We start from the raw sequence: 18,522 nt of genomic DNA on the forward strand, positions 1-18,522 counted from the left end.
TAGTGTTGTAGAAACAAAAATTAGGGCATGTTTTAAGAGAGATGTCAAATCCTCTTCTATTTAATTTGAAAATTCTGACATGCAGACTGAACAATCACGTTCAATACCAGCAGTAGACTTCCAGTTAACTCCCTGGTGAGCACTACTCCCTACACTACTCAAACACCACTGCACTACCCTAAACCCTAAAACACTACCCCCACCACATGCCCCTTCACTACACAAACACCACTGTACTACCCTAAGCCCTAAAACACTACCCCCTACAGTAGACAAACACCACTGCGCTTCCCTGAACCCTAAAACACTACCCCCAGCATGACCCCCTACACTACACAAACACCACTGTACTACCCTAAAACACTACCCCAGTACAAACCCACAACTTCACCATTGTGCAAACGCGCCCTGTGGCGTGTTTTAAGTTGGGGAATTAATTATTTTTCAATACTGAGGGTCCCTGAGGGCCACATAGCCCAACAGGTATCTCCAGTATGCGCCAGGGAGGTGTACTTGCAGACAGGTGTTCAGAGGCCACGCCCCTTTCTATACCTCTCTGCAACACAGTTCTGTGGTGCTTACTGGAGGTACCTAGTGGGCTAGTTTGACCCTAGGGACCCTTAGGATTGAAGGGGACTAAATCTCTCAACTTATAACGGTGACAGGGTGTGTTTACACAATGGTGAAGGAAGGGGACAGGGCCTGACGTGATGTGTTCAAACATGCCCTGTGGCACGGTGCAGAGAAGGAATATCGTCAGAGAAATATCGTCTGACATAAATATCCCCGCAGAAATATCGAATTGAAGAAATATCGATAACAAAAATATAGTTCGACCAGAATATCGACAGACAGGTAAGTAATATAGATAACAATAATATAGTTGTAATAAATATCGTTTACAAAAATATAGTTTACAAAAATATCGATTTTTTAATAATGTCATGTATTTTAGTGTTTTTAATGAGAATTGGTTGTCAGTTTAATATATGTTGTTGAATTTTAATAGTTATTAATATATATTATGTTGAATTTTGTGTTATTAGTTCCGTATCGGGTTGTGGGATTATAGGGGAATAGGGTGGGAAGTAATTTAAATATATAAAATTAATTGATTAATTAATGTGTTAATTTAATAATTATTTGTTAATTAATTCCAATTAGTCAATTATTAATTAATTATGGTAATTAATTAATTATGTGAATTAATTATGTTAATTACCATTAATTAATTAGTAATTATTAATTGTAAATGTGTAATTAAATTTAGGTTTGTGTTGTGGTGTTTATAAGTGTATATGGTGTGAAATCTGTCAATTAAATCATTAATTAATTAATTAGAAAAATAATTTAATTATCATTAATTAATTAGTAAATATTAAATGTAATTGTGTAATTATTTTTAGGTGTGTGGTGGATATTATAGTGTTAAATAATGTGTAAATATATATATTTTTTATTATCTTTGTTAATAATAAATTATTTAAATGTATATATTATTCATGTTTATATTGGAAATTAAATGTAATAAAAATTTTGATTGTTTTTTTTTTATTGTTTTGGGTTCCAGTGCTTTCCCTACTGTGGAGTGGGAATAGTAATTTTCACCCATACGCTATCTAATGCTTTCCCTACTGTTGCACCCTCTGGAGTGGGAATAGTAATTTTTACTCCCACGCTATCCAACGCTTTCCCTACTTTGCACCCTCTGGAGTGGGAATAGTAATTTTTACCCCTACGCTATCCAGCGCTTTCCCTACTGTTGCACTCACTGGAGTTGGAATAGTAATTTTTACCCCTACGCTATCCAACGCTTTCCCTACTGTTGCACCCTCTGGAGTGGGAATAGTAATTTTTATCCCTACGCTATCCAACGCTTTCCCTATTGTTGCACCCCTTGGAGTGGAAATAGTCATTTTTACACCTACGCTATCCAATGCTTTCCCTACTGTTGCACTCACTGGACTTGGAATAGTCATTTTTACCCCTACGCTATCCAACGCTTTCCCTACTGTTGCACCCTCTGGAGTGGGAATAGTAATTGTTACCCCTACGCTATCCAACGCTTTCCCTACTGTTGCACCCTTTGGAGTGGGGATAGTAATTTTTACCCCTACGCTATCCAACGCTTTCCCTACTGTTGCACCCTCTGGAGTGGGAATAGTAATTTTTACCCCTACGCTATCCAACGCTTTCCCTACTGTTGCACCCTCTGGAGTGGGAATACTAATTTTTACCCCTATGCTATCCAGCGCTTTCCCTACTGTTGCACCCTCTGGTGTGGGAATAGTAATTTTTACCCCTACGCTATCCAGCGCTTTCTCTACTGGTGCACCCTTTGGAGTGGGAATAGTAATTTTTACCCCTTCGGTATCAAATGTTTTAACTACTAATGTTTTAATTTTGTTATTAAATGTATGTATTAATATTTTTAAATACTTTTATGTGTTAATTAAATATCGAAAATATTATTTTATTCTAAATGTTTTATATATGTATTTATTTTATTTTTATATCATTATTAAAGTTTATTAATTAAATAAAGATATTAATAAAATGTATTTAAGAAAATATATGTATATGTACACATTTATAAAGTTTATAATGATTAAACTAAGTTTATTTGTTATAAATAGTTAAAATATAAATGTAATGTAATTTATTTTGTTAATAATATTAATAGTATTTAATTATTTAATTTAAGTTATAATATTTTTTAAAGTCGATATTTTTTACATCTATAATTTTAACATCTATATTTTTGAGATGATATTATTGTACTTACCTGTTTAAGTATAGGGAGTCGATATTTTTGTAATCAATATTTTTACATCTATATTTTTGTAAACTATATTTTTGTAATCGATATTTAAACACGGAACCCTGTGGCACGTTTTAAGTTGGAGAAAAAAATCCACTTCAAACCTGAGTGACCGTGGGGGCCAAGTAGCCCACCAGGTGCTTCCAGGACGCGCCACTGCGCTGAGTTGCAGAGAGGTGGTGCAGGCCGTGACCCTTTTTACATCTCTCTGCTAAGCAGCTCTGTGGCGCTTACTGGATGTACTACGAATTCTGATTTACTTACCTGTTATCAGGAGAGACCTCAGTGCTGCATCTTTGAGTCCAGTACTGATCCTGAAAAGTAATTCTAACCATACTTACTAGTAACTTGAATTTCCTTCCATAGTCTAATATTGATTGGTTTCACTTGGAAATTTTTCTAAGTGTGGAGTTTTCAAACTTTAAAATATTCACCTAAAATCATCCGAAAAAATGAATTCCGATTTACTCACCTGTACTGAACCTGAAAAGTAATTCTAACTGTACTTACCAGTAACTTGTATTTCCTTCCATAGGAATCCATTGTCTGGTTGGCACCAGAAAAGTCTCTAAGTGTTAATTTTCACAAACTACAAATATTCCTTAAAAATCGTCTGTATGACTTAAACGCATTCTTTCAACTGTTAACAGGAAATGCATACGTGCTGGATCCAGGATCCACCACTGAGTGAGAAAAAGTAAAGATAACACTACTTACCTGCTAAGTGAATTTCCTCCCATAGGATAACATTGCAAATTCTATGTGAAAAAGTTTCCAAGTGTCAACTTTCAAAATACAATAATATTCCTTAAAAATCACTACTGTAACCAAAACACTTTTACTCTTCTGTGTACAGGAGATGTCCAAAGACTGAATCTAGGATCCAGTTATGTGGTTAGAAAAGTAATCCATAAAGTAACCAATTGCATTTAACTAGAAATTCACATTGAGCTCAATGTTGCATTGTATTTGAAATGGTGTTGCCCATTGCTACAACTGTAAGTACTGTGCTTAAAAGTCTATTGCCTATTTCCAAAGTATTTAAACTAAAGTAATTCATTCTGAGAAGGTACATTTTGTAATGTAATGTATAATGAAATTATAATGTAATTAAAAAAATAAAATATCTGAAAATAAATAGTGTAAGAAAAATGTAGTAAATCAGTATCAAAAAATAAATATAACAATTAATACATTTACAATCAGTAATTTACAAAACCTTTGAACTTCACTGAAAAAAACATAGGTTTCAGACATGTTATAGTTAGGAATCAGCATTTAAAAAACCTTCGAAATTCACTGAAAACAACATAGGTTTGAGGCCTGATATAGTTAGGAATTAGCACTTTAAAAAACCTTTGAAATTCACTGAAAAACCATAGGTTTTAGGGGTGTTATAGTTAGCTGGACATTTCACTCGTACAAAACCATTGAAAGTCCTCAGATATAGTTAGTTGTACTAACTATAACTCGCGCCCTCGCAATCCACTGCTGATGATGTCACATATTACATCATTCATGACATGGTCAGTGACATCACTGATGACATCTCAAATGACATCACTGATGAAATCACTGATGACATCATCCACATTAAAATCTGATACACCTCATCATACATTAGTATAACCTTTCATCACTCACTGTAAAATACAGAGTACCATATTTGAAACCATTGAAGCACATCGATACCAGTTACTACATACCCACTCACTGTTTCCTAAATCTACACACACAACAGAATTACTTATACATGCAGTCACTAATTATTAGAATACTATCAAATGCACTTATACTCATATATAGACATTTACACATCAGCAGTCATTTTAGTCGGTTATGCATTCATCCTACTCACTCATGAAAAAAATGAATCACACTTACATGTACTCTCTTCCACAATTATACACACAACACCTCATTTATTCAAACACATAGTAACTCACAGTTAATATGTTAAAAACATCACCATTACAATTATACACTCATTCATATAGTTAAACCTATACACCTAGTCAATCAACCATTTACACATCTATGCATAGAGTTCCACAGACCCCATCCAACCACACACAAACTCAGTGTCCCGTACAAATACTCACATAACTAATCAATAACTAATGTATCTGCTACCTAAGTTACACAAAGACATTACTAGAACACCGGGACGCCCCATTGTATCATCAATTGGGAGCGTCAGTGATCATATCTCGAAATATGTTAACCATTTTTTGAGGGATTTTGTGACACAATTGCCTAGCTATCTGAGGGACACAAAGGATTTCCTCTGTAAGATTGAGAACCTAGTTAGGAACCCTGAATATCTCTTTATTGTTCTCGATGTGCACTCGCTGTATACGATAATAGACCATCACTCTGGTCTGGAAACATGCAAGCACTTTTTGAAACCGTCGTGTAATAGTAGTTATGCCTATTTATTTGTACTGATTTTCTACAGTTTTTAACTGTTTATTTATAAATATTTTATTCATTAAATAACATTATATATTTTTCTAAAAATTGCAAAAAAAATCTTTTTTTATTCTAACTGAAATATTGTTACTTTTTTTTGTTACTTTTTTTATTTTAATATATTTATATATTTTTCTTTTTTTCCAATTTTTTTCAGAGTCTCACACCCAAAGAATTCACATTAGGGTGGATGCCCGGATTCTAGCATCCATTTTAGAAAAGTCGTGAAGGATCCATGTGCGGTGTGCGAAGGCTGCGGGTTTTTCAGTTACATCATTTACATTTAATATTACGTGATCTGCGCGATAGGTATGCGACCAGTCCACGATACCTTCTCCAGTGCATTCGCGACATATGCGCATTACGGTACGCGACGTTTGCGCGGTGGTTGGTCCCAGGTGACGTCATATATGTGCTGGGGCACGCTGGGTGCCCAACTCCCGTAACAAAAAATTATTTTCTAAAATGATATGTATGTGTCTTTAATATAGGGCAAGACATTATCTAAGATATTTATAAAAATAATATATTTGTACCTATAATAAACGTATATTATTTTTAAATATATTTTCTCGAAGTCACTTCGGGTGCGTGCTTTGTTAGCGCAGAGTGCACGGATCCCATGTGACCTAAAAAAAAAGCATTTAATTGGTTCATAACATTTCCCTCTGTAACTATTGAAGGACCCCACCCATTTCAATCATTCTTGTTGGAGCATCTTTAGAGAGACATCTCTTTTCCTACAAGAACCCTTTTTGCTTGTTTTTTTTGGTGTTTTTTACTTTTCCACCTGGAGAGAAGAAAGTAAATGCGAGAAAGGTGACATGCAAAATTTGTGACCAAGTCCTGTCAAGAGGCAGTGAAAAAAAGTACTCTTGTAGCACTGCTTCTATGTACAAGCATTTCTGGACCACACATCCTCTCAATCTTGCTCTGGAGGAAATGAGGCGAGGTGCTTTGAACCCATCACCTGCTGTGGCAAGTACATCTGGAGCGTCTTCAGGAACACCTGCAATGGGCATTAGGCCGGAATTCGCCATTCTCGAGCAACACTACGTGAAGTGCAAGAAACATATGCTTTGGTGAGCAGTCAGTGGATGCAGTTTGTGCTGCGCAACGCAACCATCATTGTTCATTTTTTTTGGTTTTTTTTTGGAATGATAAGTAATTCCAAAAGTTTCCAGTTTTATTCGTTCTTTTTTGTTCATTTTTTGAAAAAACACCCAAAAAAATACAAAATTGTTCAAAAATATAAAAAAAATACAAAAGAAAAAAAAAGTTCTAATCAGAACTACCGTATCTGGTTAAAGGAAGAACTATAATTACAAGGTAATGTGTGAAGGTTTGTTTGAATATATGTATACAGCATGATTGACTGAAAATGCATTAGTAGTGTAGGGTGAATTTATAGGTGAAGATGTATGAGGAAGTACTGCATCGTGACACTGCAAGCTCTTTAGCTGCACTGCACTGTGGCACTTCCGAAGCACAGGGATGTGACATATGTACAGGATTATGTTGCAACTCTGTGCTTGCCTCTGCACTACTGCACAAACTGCAGCATTGCGGTGACACCGGCACCCTTGCACCATGTCTGTGTCTGCGTCGTCCGGAGATTGTTTTTGTGCAGGAACTTACACCTTCGTGCACAAAAACAATCACTAAAGGCATTTTCCTCTTTCAATGTATTCTGTGGTATGCAGCATGCATTGAAAGAGGAAAAAATTAGGAGAAATGAAAATAATTCTCCTCGTTGCGCCTTGCTACACCAACTCTAGGATGGCGCAGCATTCACACATATCTCCAGATATACGATTTCTCATAAATCTGGAGATATGTCTTGTTCTATGGGTGTTGTGTGGGAACACCCACAGCAACACCTATGGAACGCCCCTTCAACGCAAAGGCCTGGTCACGAAGTGAAAATTCAGGAATTGTACAATAAAGAAAATAAAACAAGTGTTTATATGCACACAACGTCATTTCAGCATATCTTGCCCGGAGACCTCCATACCTGTATGTTTATCAACCTGACTTATTCATAATAAACATACTTAGGATTGCAAACATCAACATAAAGAATGGACTACACATTACTTTAAAGTGAAAGGCTATCGGCCATATTAATCTGGGCACGTGGCTTATTATAAGGGTTCTTACACGAAAGAAAAGAAAAAAAAGGGGTGTTAATATACACACACTATCCCTAAATAAAGTTCTAGCGATTATAGTTCCATTCCATTCACAGCTCATTTGAGATGTCATGAGTGATGTCATGAATGATGTAACTGACCATGTCATGAATGATGTATTGTCTGAGGTCATTAGCAGTACATTGCGGGGGCGTAAGTTGTAGTTAGCTCAGGTAACTATAACTACTAAATTTCACTGGTTGTGTATGAGTAAAATCTGAGTCTAACTATACCGTCCCTGTAAACTTTGTTTTTTTTAGCAAATTTCTAGGTTTTTTAACGTTAAGTAGGATGCATATCACAATGGATGGTGGGGGGTTGGAAGCAGGGTCTGGCATTGTGCTGCCCCCACCCAGGCTTGATGCTCCTGCCTTCCCTCCTCCTTGCCATCCATTGTCCAAGTCCATCTCCCTGCTCCCTTATTACAGCCCTGTGTGGCCGTTGTTCTGCCACTGGCCTTCCCGCCTTCTCTGAACAGTTAGCTTGCTGCCCCATCCACCTCCTCCCTATTCTCTGTTGTCTGAATCCATGGACTATCCTCCTACCTCCTGACATGCATTGTCTGATGTGCTGCCACTGCTCTCCATTTAGCATGCTGTACCAGTCCACTCCTCCTGCCCTCCATTGCCCACATCTATGCCCCATCATTGACCTTCTGCTTAGCTTGCTGCCCCTATTCTCTTTCCCCCTGCCCTCTGATGTCTGTGTGCATGCACCTGCTCCATCCTTTTTGCCCACCATGTTCCATGGACCTGCCGTTCCTATCTACTCTGAGTGTTGTGTTAAGCTGCCACTCCCCTCCCACCTGCCTGGCATTGTCAGAAGACTGTAACCTGTCCCTGCCACTTCCACCCTGCCTGTCCACATTCCTTGCCCCTATCCCCTTCCTCCTGTCCCCCATGGTCCATTTTACTGCCACGCCCTTCTGCCCTCCCTGATCTGTTGTGCTGCAACTGCTCCTCCTGCCTGCCCTGCGTGGCCTGTTGTGAGGCCCCTTCCCCTGAACTCTCTTGTCTCTGCCCAGGTCCCAACACTCCCTTCCATCCTCCATGGTCCTTTGTGCTTGCCCCTGCACCCTCCTTCTTGCCCATCATAGTCACTGTGCTGCCACTAACCCTCCCGCTTGCCATGCATGGTCTTCTGTGCTGCCACGGGCCCTCCCACCTTCCCTGTGTGGTCAGCTAGCTGCCCCTGACCCCCTCCCACCTTCCCTCCATGGTCTCTGTGTATGCCATTATAGTCTCACTGTTGCTCTCCATGGTGTGTCTTGCTTCTAGTGCCCATCCTACCTGACCTTCATAGTCATCTTGCTGCTCCTTGCCCCCAGCCCTCTGTTTCCATGTGCAGACCCCTATTCTCTCCCTCCTGGCTTGACTGTTCCATTGTAATGCCCCTGATCTGTCCCTCCTGCCCTTTATGGTCCATTATGCTGCAGCTTTCTCTCCTATCTGTCCTTTATAGTCAGCTAGCTACCATTGCCTCTTTCCCTCTGTTCTCAGTTGTCCATGTGCATGGTCCTGTCCCCTCCCTATTGCTTTCTATGGATTGCTGTGCTGCACTCCCGTCCTGCATGCCATGTGTGGTGTATTGTACTGCTGCAAACACTGATGCCTGCCCTGTAGGGTCAGTTTGGTGCACCTCTCCATGTCCCTCCTGTCCGCTGTTATCCGAGTTCTTGTCCCTACCCCTATTCCTTCTGCCTTCCATGATCCAATGTACCATACTTGCTAACATTTTGAACTTGGTAAGAGGGAGATTTTGAAAAAAACAGGGGTATTGATTTTCCCATTTGACTTACATTGAAAAAGAGGAGATTGTAGACAGGAGACAGATCGAATAAAGCCCATTTGGGGTTCAAACATTGGACTTTTCCTGGCTGAATCAGGTCTTTTGGCATGTATGATTGTACTACCACTGCCTCTTCCTTCTGCCCACAATGGTCTATTATATTGCCACAGCCTCTCTTGCCAGTCCTGTATTTTTGGTTTGTTGCCCCTGCCCCCCTTTCCACTGCCCTCCATAGTCTGTTGTGATGCCACTGCCCTTCCTGCCTGGCCAGTGTGGTCAAATTGTTGCCTCTGCACCCTCCTACCTGCCTTCAATTTTCAGAGTCTGTGCCCCTGGCCTCTGCCTCTCAACAGTATCATAATGAACAACCAGATTGCTAACATTCTATATTTATTACAAAAGTGTGGAACACCTGATGTCATTTTGATGTAATCAAAACTGTAATACCTAGAGCATTTCCTTTAGAAATTACATATATGAGAGGGTCTTAAATGCATCAAAATTATGGTTAGTGCTCTAAAAAACTAAAATGAGGACATATTTTGTGAGTTTTCAAATAGCGACAAAGCACTTTTAAATTTTTTGTTATCTTTATGTTTTTTATCCAGTTGACCACTTGATTAAATGTTGCACTTAGAGGAGAGGATGTGGTGTCACTTCCATAGCTGCAGACTTTGCAACTGGGGAACAAGGTTGGAGTTTCTGCTTCAGCTCGACATTCGGTGATTCTTAATCTCCCCATGTCTAAATCCAAAATGAATTTGTTCTTGTGTGATGTAACCAATGCTCATGTAAAGCACCCCAATACCTGACAAGTCTGCACTATATAAAACTGCAAAAACACAAAAAATAAAAATTGTTTTGCACACTTTTGTCATTCGGCTACATCTGGATGATATTTGTGCTCCATTTGGGCTCTTTTGTCTCTGGTGGTAATCTTGGGAGATTTATTTGTTATGAAGTGTTACCAGTTTATTCCAATCAGGATGGCTTCAGGTGTGCCATACTTTTGTCATAAGTAAGACAGTAAGTGCACTAGTTGTTCTTAAGAAAACTCTGGGACATTCTGTCATTGAGCTATACTTGGGATACATCTTGATGATATTTGTGCTACATTTGGGCTCTTCTGTCTCTGGTGACCATCTTGGGAGACTTATTTGTTATGAAGTTTCCTAATTTCCTCATTTACTGCAGTCTCCTCAGTAGAAAATACTTTCAGTTTTTTTACTTTGGTTCCATCAAGAAGGCCTTCAGATGTGTCACACATTTGTCATACATTTTGAATGCTAGCAATCTAGTTGCTCATTAGATCACTGTAGTAAAGCTACTGCTCACCAGGGAAGTTTTCTGCTGGTATTCAAAGTGCATGTTTCAGTCTGCATGTGAGAATTTTTAATTGAAATAGAAGGGGATTTGAGAAGTCAAAATGTGCCCTAATTTTTCTTTCTGCATGCACTAGTCATAATTTCTGTGGCAAAATGAACCCCCTCATTTAGTTTCTTTGCAAATTAAATGTTTTAAGTGTTACCACTTTATTCCAATCACTTTTGTCATAAGTAAGACTGTTAGCGCTCTAGTTGTTCTTTAGAACACTCTGGGACATTCTGTCATTGGGCTATACTTGGGCTACATCTGGGTGATATTTGTGCTACATATGGGCTCTTTTGTCTCTGGTGAGACTTATTTTTTATGAAGTTTCCTAATTTTCTCATTTACTACAGTCTCCTCAAGGAAATACTTTCAGTTTTTTACTTTGATTCCATCAAGAAGGCATTCAGATGTGTCACGCATTTGCCATGAATTTTGAATATTAGCACTCTAGTTGCTTATTAGATCACTGTAGTAAAGCTACTGCTCACCAGGGAAATCTGCTGCTGGTATTCAAAGTGCATGTTTCAGTCTGTATGTCAGAATGTTTTAATGAAATAGAAGAGGATTTGAGAACTCACTCAAAATGTGCCCTAATTTTTCTTTCTGCAGCACTAATCATACTTTCTATGGAAAAATGAACCCTCTCATTTTGTTCCTTTTTAAATGAAACGTTTTAAGAGTTACCACTTTATTCCAATCAATATGGCTTCAGGTGTGCAATACGTTTGTCATAAGTAGGACTGTTAGTGCTCTAGTTGTTCTTTAAACACTCAGGGAAGCTGCACTAAAACACAAAGGAATCAACTGACAGTCTCTGCCCTTGTTCGATGTACATGTTTTACTGAGAATGTCAGACTTCATTCTCACTTGACTGAAAAAGATAATGTGAATTTACAGAAAATATGCTCTCAGTTTAGTTTATAGATCACCTTCCAAACCTTTGTGGGAAAAGCATGAGAAAATAGTTTTCTCTTAAACATGATTCATGATATCCCAGCAGAAGGCTTTTTCACATGGTAAAATCACCTTAGCACCACAATTCCTAAAATGAGTATGGTACCATCAACAAATGATTTATAATGTTACTAAAGTCTTAAAACCTTGTATTAACTGCAATGCTTTTTAATCAGGTGCTATCATGTATATTGGTCCCAAGATGGCTGCCAACACTTCTTGGATGAAGTGCTGACAGCCAATCAGATATCATGATGAGATGTGTGGTTAGGCTCCTCCCAGGTATACATACTTCTTTTTCCATTAATATTTAAAAAACTACCAAATGGATTTACACCATTTAACAAAAAGGGCTCTTTCTGAACCAAGTGCTACCTTTCTGCCAAATTTTGTGTAATTCCGGTCAGCAGTTCGGGCTGTAGCCGTGTCTAAAGTTTCCTATGGAAAATTGGATTGAGAAAACATGTTTTGGGACCCCCTTTTTTTCTCAACCCCCACTTGCCGAATCACCCCAAAACCTTCAAGATGAGAACGGACCAAAGCGGGCCATAGGTTTTGAACATTTCGCGAAGATTCGTCAATCGACGCCAAAGTTATTGGGAATAGAATATTGCAATTTTCCTATGATAACTAGGTCCTAACTATAACTACCAATTGGCGACCGCCAGTTGGTTTAAATTACCTACTCGCGGTCGCCAGTAGGTAGTTATAGTTAGGACCTATTATCCAAAGGAAAACCACAACATTCTATTGCCAATAACTTTGGCCTCGATTGATGAATCAACTTGAAATTTTCCAAACTTTTGGCCAGCTCAGTTCCGCTCCTTCACTGGAAGTGGGAGTGATTGGTGAAGGAGGGGCCGAGAAAAAAGGGGGTCCCAAAACACGTTTTCCCCTTGCAATTTCTCATATGACCTTTAGCCATGGCTACAGCTCAAACGACTGAACGGGATTACACCAAATTTGGCAGAGAGGTAGTCCTCAGTTCCAACTTGTGCCTTTGGCATATCTGGTGTCAATCTGTTCAGTAGTTTCCTTGAAAATTACGGTTAAAGTCATTTATATATCTATGGGCGTGGAGGATCCTGCGGATTGTGCGAGGATTGGCCTTGTAGGATAAGCGCACTGTTCCGATCACACGCTCAATTCGAATTGGCTGTTAAGCGGTTGTAAACATACGAAACCAGGAACTGTTGGCAGCCATTTTGTGCCTCAGTAGAAGCGAGGGTGAAGAAGTCTGTGAAATATGTTTGCAAAACGTGAACAGGGGCAGGTTAGACACACACTGACCCCCTAGGTCTGCTTAGGGGGTCACATAGGTACCCGTAAGTCAAGAAAAGTAAGAACATTGTTTTACAAAAAAAGTTGCGAGATGCCCGTAGGATCCATGCATTTGGTCGCTGAAAAAACAAAGCATGTATTTTTGAGATATATATCAAGCTTATGTGTATAGATGTTGGGTGGTTCTACAAAGAGACCTTGTGTTTATTGAGAGATCTGAGTAATTACAAGTAAGTATCGATGCAGAATCTAAAGTTCATGAGGAAGACTCAGTTTCCTTCATCTGTAAAATGTACACTATCTCTTTAAAAGATGCCATGCATATTGAAACGCAGAGTGTTGCTGTATATAGTCTCATAGAAAAGTAGAAAGATTTATTCACATGTTTATTCACTTATCTGGTTGTTGAAGGCGGGCTCGCCCCAGACAGTCGTCTCCCACCTCCAAACTACGGTCGACCTCATGAACCTGCTGGGGTTTTCCATAAACGTGCCGAAGTCGCACCTGTGCCCCTCTCAGAAGCTCCTCTTCATCAGAGCGGTTCTGGACGCGGCACAGTTTTGGGTTTTTCACTCCGAACAGCGGGTTTGGGATATTTAGGCTCTGATTCTGATCTTTCAATTTTTATCCAGGGTCTCGGTCAGGTTGACGCTGCGGCTCCTGGGGCTTAAGGCCTCCTACATCCTAGTGGTGCATCACCCAAGGTGGCATGTGAATAAATATAAACATAGGTGACACAGTTTGCTTCCCGTAATACACACATTTCAGGGGGTGGTGGTTCCCGGGGCTTGAGGGGGCTCGTCGAAGCCCATATACTTGTAATGTTGTGGGGGGGTTGGACGCAAAGTGGTGCAAGGGGGTTGTAAATCTGGTACACAGTGTTTTGTTTTACTTTGCTTTCCTTTCAGTGATGTAGAAGATCCTGGGTAAATATAACGGTTTTTGTACAGCCAGTAACTTTTAACCCAACCCCCAAACAGCTTTCTGCCTGTTACCATAGTAACAGTTCATGGAACACTTACGTGAGCACAGAGGTTAACAGTTCACCACACTATGGGGCACATTATGATGGAGGATTTTCCGCATCCGCCGGGCCGGCGGAAGCCACCGCCGGCCCGGCGGATGCGGAAAATCCTCTGCGGACCCACCAAAGACCCACCGCCACATTAGGATGGCTGGTGGGTCCTGGTTTCAGTCCGCTGCTTTTCCGCCACGGTTGGCTTACAACCGCGGCGGAAAAGCTCTAATATGGTGGCGGTGTCTCTCAGACACCACCAGACATATTAGGATGGCGTAGCAGAGATGCTTTTCCGCAGCGGGTTCTCAGCCGTGGAAAAGCATACAGATCTTCACTCTGGGGGCCTGTTGCGGGCCCCCTGGGTGAAGGGAGGTGGGGGGTGCACATGGGGGGTACCTATGGTACCCCCTGCATTTACATGCCGAAAGCGGCAGTCACCGCGCGGTACCTGCCGCTTTGTGCATGTAAATGCACTGCATGTGTTTTTAACATTGCGTCGGGTGCAGCTTGAAGCCGCACCCGCCGCAATGTTAAATATTGAGGATGTGACCGCCAGGGTGGCGGTCACATCCTAATTGCACAGGAGGGAACGCCGCAGCACATGCGGACGTTCCCTCCTATACAGGGCTCGCAGACGGACGCAAGTCCGTCTGCGATCGTAATGGGCCCCTATGTTGCTAATGAGTTAGCCTCAGAATTATACTTCAAATTATAAATATCATTTCTTTTGATGACAGCCACCCCCACAAAAAAAACCAGACGTATGTACTTTTTTAATTAACTTTTATTAAAACAATAACTGGAACTATAACTAAAAGATAACAATACAATAAATAACTATAACTATAACTAACAAAACAATATAATAAACAACATATAATATGGACTCCAAAGGAAGTATTGTAGTTAATCTGCAAAACAAAAAAGAAAATTAGTGTTTAAAATTAGATTGATGTGACTAAATGAGGTGATAGTAAGTTGTGCACGCATCAATGTGGGCGCATCCCTGTATTTGAGGCACTCCTTTGGGTTCATTAAAGACTCCGGGGTTGTAATGAATTCCTTTATTCATAAAGTTTTTGTATTCATGATATTTGAAGCATATCGATTACAAGTGGTTTCAGGCTTACAACATATTCAGTTTTTTAATGCCATTAAATTGATACTCCAATGCATTTAGGGCTAACTCAGCCCTTTTTCAAGGAGTTCTATAACGAAGAAGATATAATAAGCAGTCAGGCTTGTATGAACAGACGTGTTAAATGGGTTAAAAAATGTGCTAAGGGACCGTGTTCGTAGTTTATAAAAATCCGTGGTGTTAAAGATACAAGTGTGTGGGCACAGTGTATTAGTGGTTAATTAAAGGATGAAAGATGAAGGAGAGTGGGGAGAATGTAACGTGACAGGCGATCGTGGCCGGGTTGTGAAAAGGGCTCTATACGGCATAAGTGAGGGAATGTGGGATATGCTTCAAATATCATGAATACAAAAATGTTATGAATAAAGGAATTCATTACAACCCCGGAGTCTTTAATGAACTTAAAGGAGTGCCTCAAATACAGGGATGCGCCCACATTGATGCGTGCACAACTTACTATTATTCACGTAAGCGTTACCGGACGGAAACGCCACCTGCGAGAGCACCCAACCATTTGAAATCTATATAACTACAACTTGACATTGAAATCTTATACAGCCATCAGCAGTGCACCCTCCACCCACCATTTATTGTCACTAAATGAGGTCAAACATTACAAGTCAAAGTAACACTTGACGATATTTATATATTTTTTAAATGTTTGCAGTGTGCCTGAAACGCTTCCACTGGCATTGTACAGGCAGACTTTGGTCCACCCTTTTTATCAATTTTTGAGGTTTGAGATATAACATCCTAATTCTGTTATTCATCTCCTACTTTCACCTTTCAAATTCTCTTGTAAAGAACTTAACAACAATTGAAGGGAACATTTTCTGCATATTTTTAATAAAGCATTTGACACAATGCATAGTGATACCGTATTTATTGAATGTTTTGAAATTAATTTTCACAAGTCTTAAAAAAGTTGAACGCAAGAAAAGTTTATTGCCGCATTTCAAGAGGAGACCCCAATAAAGAGGACTGGTGTGGAACTGCAAGTATGCAGAAGCACTTGCAGACTAAGAATCTGGTCAACTTTGCAAGGGAAGAGTTAAGGAGATTTAGAGAGGCTCCTCCTGCTTCATGAGAAGACCCAAGTACCAGTGGAGCAACACCGTCAACCTCTACTACACAGCCTAATATTCATCCCCAATTTGGAACCCTTTAAGAAAAAAAGTAAGAAGGCTGGGAGCTCTATATGCCATCCTAATACCTCATCATCCTTTAGTTATACAGAGATCTACCCTGTATCAGGCCTATCTGTACAAGTGTGAATTTGAGATTATCTGCAACCGAAAACCCCTCAAGTACTTATATCCGTTACTTTTTAACTTCGTAGAGTAGTCGTATTGTGAGTATTTACCTTAAAGTTGTCCGTTAAAAATTTGTGAATCTCTCTGGCTTCATACAACTAGTTCATTCCATAGTTGAGACATCGGTGAAATGAACTGGAACAGGAGGATATACTTCCTTCAATGTTGGTAACTTGCTGCTAACTTATGTAACATTGTGGTAACTGAAAAAAGAGTTAAAAATGTATATGTTGTACATATGTCCAAGCTTAATTTTAATGTTCATAAAAACAATTGTTCTCAATAGGATTGGGGATGAAAAGATGTCATCAGAGGTTATATTTGGACAGCAAAATAAGAAATAGTATTGCATTATACAAGTGTTAGGCCGAGATTGGTCACTCACTTCATTCACAAACTCTTGCGCTTGATCTGATAGAACCCTTTTTGGACTTCCATGATCTAGAAATTCAGAAATAAATAGCAAGGGAAATTAAAAAAAACAAAAACATTTTTACTTTGTATCTGAAGTACAGGCTGAAAACATGTAACAAGCATTTAAATGAGAAATGGGTTTCGGAAAGAAACGTCTATAAGACTATCACAATGCAGATTTATATTTTATAAATATACTTATAGAAGCAAGAAAAATTATAACTCATACATTGTTCAATTTTAGATCACATATTTGGGCAATAAAATCAGGAGGACATGCTTTTTTACGTTTGGTTGATTTCAGAATGCCTATGAATTCTAGTAAAACATGACAATGACACTGTTATCCATCTGCAAACACATGAAATGCACAAATGCTTATCTCAGAATGGTTTTCGATCATGAAATGTTGAAGACAAACCTGATAACTTCATTAGGTCCATTGCAATTTTCGGCTGATAACATAAGGAGAGCAGTCAGTGGATCTGGTGTGTCGAGTTGTTCACCACCACGTGGTATAGTGTATGGGCAGGACAGCTTGTGGCTGGATTGAGATATCTGTATAATGAGATAGAACAGGGGGCAAATGAAGTTTAAGGTTAATAAAAAACATGGAGAGTGTGCTAAAATACAACATTGACCAATCAATTACATGTGCAGTGCAGGGGGAGGAAGCAGCACGTGACGCACTACTTAAAAAATTATATGAGCCAGAATTAAGTGATTTGCCTAGAAACATTGCCTACGAAGGCAAAATATTTAAGCTATAAGAGCTGGAAACCGTGCTAAAATACACTTTTGCAGAAAACATTACTTTTGCAAAGCATGGGGCACGTAACACACTACTTACACGAGAAAAACAACATCGCATTCACTTGAACAGCACGTAGCACACTGCTGTAGGAGCGGCCAAGTGGTGCTTGGCAAATTAAACAAACGCACCAGGATTAAGCGATTTGCACAGAAACAAAAGTTACGAAGTCAACTTTAACAATATAAAAAAGCAGAAAAGCGTGCTTAAAAACAGCATTACCAAATCGAACATAAATTTGCATTTATGCGGTATTTAAAGATTGTTCAGATTAATTAATTCAATTACTCTTTAAAAAAGTGCTCACCTTCGAAGAAGTGGATACGAACACTCTCGATGGCTGTGACTGCGGAATAGAAAAAGTTCAAAAAGGTTGGCAGCTTATAAATACTTTGCACAAGGATGATTGGTTGAGCATGATGTCACTGGGTGTGAGAGCTGTGATTGGGCATGTTGTAATTGAGCATGCGCATATAAAATTAAATATGTTTGGGGTACATAGCCAGACAGTGGGACGCATTGTGCGCATGCGTAACATTAACATGCATGCCCTACCACAAACATGCATGCGCAAAGTGAAGGCAACTCCTACGGGGTACATACATAGATGGAGTTCGGATATCCCCGTGGTCTTGAAGTGGCTTCAGGAGAGGGGTTTTGCAGGCCTCCTCCCCCCAAAAAATTGAATACGTATACTCCGCTTATTGTCATTGTACCATAAGCGCACCCTTCCGATCACACGCTGAAGGCTAATTGGCTGTCAAGTGGTTGTCAACATTCAAAACTAGAAACTGTTGGCAGCCATTTTATGTCTCGGTACAAGGGAGGCTGGAGAAGCATGTGAAATGTGTGTTTATAGCGTGAAAAGGGGGAGGGTAGACACACCCTGATCCTCTAGGCCTCCTCAGGGGGTCCCACAAGGTCTCCCAGGGCCCCTATTTTTTCTTTT

Source organism: Lissotriton helveticus, chromosome 11, assembly GCF_964261635.1.
Source record: "Lissotriton helveticus chromosome 11, aLisHel1.1, whole genome shotgun sequence".
In the NCBI taxonomy this organism is placed as follows: Eukaryota; Metazoa; Chordata; class Amphibia; order Caudata; family Salamandridae; genus Lissotriton; species Lissotriton helveticus.